Consider the following 4,878-nt stretch of genomic DNA (forward strand, 5'->3'; position numbering starts at 1 on the left):
ACCCCAACCTAGCTGAGGTCAGCTTTTGAGATTGATTTTTTAACGCATTGCACATTTAATTCGCCAAGAACATCATTTAACAGTTTGTTATACTTCAATTTAAAAAAAACCCAACACAACGAAATGAATAATGCAAAAAATTGGAGCTTTATTGTATTACATTAATTTGTAAAAAGAATTACTCTCCGTAGAATGCAGAAAGAGTTTAAAGACATGCGGATAACTTTAGAACGACAGCTGTACGCCATTGGCCCATATTTATAGTAACAGCCATCTTGTTTGACGTCATTGAGCACTTTGTTGTTGTTCACGGTGTCAGGTTCCCATTACAGGTGGGTGGGCGAAAAAAAATTCAATGACCGAACCGAGGCTCGAATCTGGACTTTCCGCTTTGGAGACAAGCGCACTAACCACTCCGCCACCACGCCACTGTAAGCTACAGGCTTTAAAAATACTGATTAGTGCTTTGTGGTCGTGTTGTCACCGTGAACGACAACAAAGTGGGAATCGCTCAATGACGTCAAACAAGGTGGCTGTTATTATAAATATCAACCTATAGCGTACATCTGTCGTTCTAAAGTTATCCGCATGTTAATGTCGCGGTCAGCAGTCAAGCCAGGAGCAGTTTCCTCAGTCAACTCTTCCTCTTTCAACTCACTCTCATCATCACGTTCACTCTCATTCGCCCTACTTTCACTGTCACTATTATCTGTCCCCGTGGTTTTATGCACCCCGCTAAATTTAGCAAAATTTGGTATTTTTTTGCATAATTTCTGATTATTTTCCTTTATCATTCTTTGTTAAAATTAACAGAATCGCAAATTTTCACTTTTTGGGGGCTCAGTTTGAATAATTTCAGAATTTTTCCTGCATAAAACGACGGGGACAGTATTATCTGTCATTTGTTGGACGCAAACCCTCATTGAGCATTCTTATTATCCATGGTGGAGTGGTATTTGCCACAGTGAGACACACAAGTTCTCTTCTGCACCTTTGTCAGTCCTTTGGCATCAGGCTGGTTCCGGGAGGGGCAATGCTGGTCAAAACAATCTGTTTTAGCCCTATCCGTACGCCCTGGGATCATTTTGTACCCCTGGGGTTGTATTCTTCACATTTTAGAATACTTCTAGTGCGAAGATCTCTTTGAAACTTTCAGCATTTCTTTTTAAAAATTATTTTGACAGACTACATTAAAAAACGGTTCCTATGTTAAAATCTATTTTCAATTCTTATCCTTTCAAACAATGAAAGCTCCACACATTTTTGACAAAACGCGACATAAAATATCCTCATGACAATAGCAAGGAAAGAAAAGAACCACCGGCATACATGACAATACATGTACTTCCATCGACCTCAGGAGAAATCACGTGACACTCGATGAACGCACTTGTTTGGCGCGCAGTGGGAATGTCGCGGTTTGTTAAATAAAATAGGTCTACTACTTTTGTCGAGTTTTATTTTTAAAAATACAAAAAACCCCACCAAAAAACAAATCACTTTTACCCTATCCGTACGTCGTGCTTTACTATCGACTATCGTATCCATGCGACGTGGGAAACTCTGTGCAGCCGTTTTCCAAAGAGGACATTTACTCATTAATCCGATCCGTACGCTTTGCATAGCAGTGTGTCAAAATGGTCTTTTTTATTTTTTTGAAATACTGACATTTTCAAAGAGATCCTCGTACTAGATCTAGAGTCAAGAAGTATTCTAAAATGTGAAGAATACAGCCCCAGGGCGTACGGATAGGGTTTTTAAAATTTGTTTATTGACTTTGACATGCGTCTCACCTTCCTTGACGCGACGGTACTTCGAAAATGGTGTTTGCCGCTTTTTTTGGTGCTTTTTTTTGCTTTTTTTTTTTAGGTAAAAATAATTTTTATTTCCTGTATACAGCTGAAAGTTACAGAGATTATTTTTTTGGTTGCTTTTTCTGACTGATGTGTATCTTTTCCAAATAAACACACAAAAAGACTACTGATACTGATATGTTCTATTTTCAATTCTTTTTTTCATTTTTTTTCTTTTGGTAAGTGTTTTACGGCGCTCGCATCAGCATAAGGTCATATGAGCGCACGGGACACACCCTTACATTTTCAGTTGGTAGGAAATTTTGAATTTTGCCCTTGTGGTGACCGAAGCTTAATCTTATCGATTTTAGACCACCAAGGAATCTTTAACATGCGCAACTTGCTCACGGTACCTCCGAGATTTTTCGCCCTTGTCCGAGAAGACTAGGTGTAAATCTTTCCTACCAGAAGGTCAGAGGTGTGGCTGGAACAGGCAGAAGGAGCCAAGGAGTAGCAGGCAAAAAGAGCCGGGAGCACTGAGGAGGGGGCAAAGGAGGGGTGGGGGGCAGAAAGAGGAGACGAAAGCAGACGACTGAACATTGTTAGAGAACAGGAAAGGAAGTGAAAGGAGACAATTTTAGAGAAGAAAAGTTTTCGGTCGCTACCCAGATTCGAACCCGGGACCTTTGAATGAGAGGCCAACACCTTAACCTCTAGACCACGGCATAGATCTAAAGCATGAAAATTCTTCTTGAAAAAGCGCAAAATATGTCGTGAATGGCGTTACGGTAACTTGCTTAATTTTTACCGTCCAAGACATAAAGTGGAAATCTGATCTAAAACTTGAAATAAATCCGACCCCAGCGACCCTTGGGCAATGTCACACAACAAGAAAAAAATACGCTATGTAAACCCGCAAAAGCACAACTGTTGCAGATCCTCAATTTCCGTAAAACCCCATACTATACCATACAGATCCTCAATTTTATTTGGAATGTTATTTAATGCAATGACATGTTCGTCATGTGTGTAAAAGCAAATATAAGGTCTATAACATTACACTGTATTATGTTGATTCTATGGTGTGTCTATTGAGATATGCTGTGTTTACAGTGTATGTGCGTGTTTTCCTTACCCCCCCCCTCCCACCCCTTAAAAAAGCACACCCCAAATAAAAACAAACAAACAAACAATAACAAAACACACACACACACACACACACACACACACACACACACACACACACACACACACACGCACACTCACACACGCACACTCACACACACACACACTCTCTCTCTCTCTCTCTCTCTCACACACACACACACACACACACACACACACAAGCAAAACAAACAAAATATATTTTTTAAAACATAAAAACTTAAAACAAAATTCATGTAGCAACAACAATAACAGCAGCAAATAACAACGACAACAACAGCAAGAGCAAAAACAACAACCTCAAAAGAAGCAATTATAATAAGGAGTTATTGATGTAGGGACACCTGAATAGACACACGGGTCTTGAACATCTAGCTCTCACTGGCAAAATTGAGGGCAAGCGAGGCAGGGGTAGGCCCAGAACAACATACTTAGGGAACCTAAACAAATGGGTAACAGGGAAAAATCGGGGAAACGTAGCTTTTCTGAGAGCATCCGAGCAAAGGAATGAATGGAAAATCATGATCGCCCATGTCTGTCGCAGATCTGGCACTGGATGATGATGATGATGATGATGATGTAGTCTTAAAGCCTGTTCAGTGGCTCTGCTTTCGATTATTTTTTTTAATGCAAGCATACTCGTATCTAGAATAGAAGTCGAGATGTTTGCGGTTGAAGGAGCTGGAGGGTCGGCTGGTTTAAAAAGTAAAGCGAGAAGGAAGTCGGTATTTTCTCATGTCGTGGAGAAAAAAAAATTACTCGCATTTTCACGACCTGTCCTGAAAAAAAAATTACGCGCATTTTCACGACTTGTTTTTCTCTTTGGACCAATCAGTGAACAGCTGGGTCATGCCAGAAGGTGTATATAAATAGACTCTCTGCCCTTTGGCCATGCCCAGAGACCGTATTTATTTATATAATCATTGGCCATGCCCAGAGACCGTATTTATTTATATAATCATTGGCCATGCTCAGAGACCGTATTTATTTATATAATCAATGGCCATGCCCAGAGACCGTATTTATTTATATAATCATTGGCCATGCTCAGAGACCGTATTTATTTATATAATCATTGGCCATGCCTGCCATTTTCAGTTTTCAAGGACTCTCAGGCTATGGAAGTTATCAAACTTTGGCGGCCATTTTCTCGCTAATTTTGCCTCTGAAACCAGGCGACTCTGACCTCCTCCAATCGCAAATATTTCGACTTCTATTCAACATAGATGGGTATTTTTTTCACCAAGGCAAAAGAATAAGATGATACCAATAACCCCTCTCGACAAAAAATTGACGAGCGCCTGATTCCACCTCGTCGAGACATCTATGTATGTATACCGGTAAAGCCACATTGTAGATTCTGATATATGTGACGAGTGGTATGATGCTACACCTCTTAGTCTCTTTGCTATCGATGCGAGCGTTTCACTACTGGCGATAGTTATGTATTTCATTTGATCAAATTTACTGTTTCTCGACCCGGTATTTTCAGGCTCTTGTCAATTGTTTGACATATTTGAGAGTTTTGATGTTATCTTAAAGCATATTTCACTTGTTTTGCTTTCGATGAAAAAATACCCATCTATCTTGATTACAGAAGTCAAAATATTTCCGATTAAAGGAGGTGGAGTTTTGCCTGGTGTCAGAGGTAAAATCAGCGAGAAAATAAAAGATGATGACTTTCTCAGCTTGAGTGTCCTTAGAAACTGTAAACTTTGCATTTCTGTGCATCTGATCAACGTTGGTTTTTCTTTTTTAAAGCAAAACCCACACAAGAAAGGTGCTTTGATGGATACGAAAGATATCGAGCTGCCCTGGCCCCCTCCACCCCCCTAAAAAAAATGTTTTAATGACGCCACGTATATATTCCACCTGATACATACCACAAATGGAACCCCCCCCCCAAAAAAAAAGACAAATA

This window comes from Aplysia californica, unplaced genomic scaffold (genome assembly GCF_000002075.1).
Source record: "Aplysia californica isolate F4 #8 unplaced genomic scaffold, AplCal3.0 scaffold00277, whole genome shotgun sequence".
NCBI lineage: Eukaryota > Metazoa > Mollusca > Gastropoda > Aplysiida > Aplysiidae > Aplysia > Aplysia californica.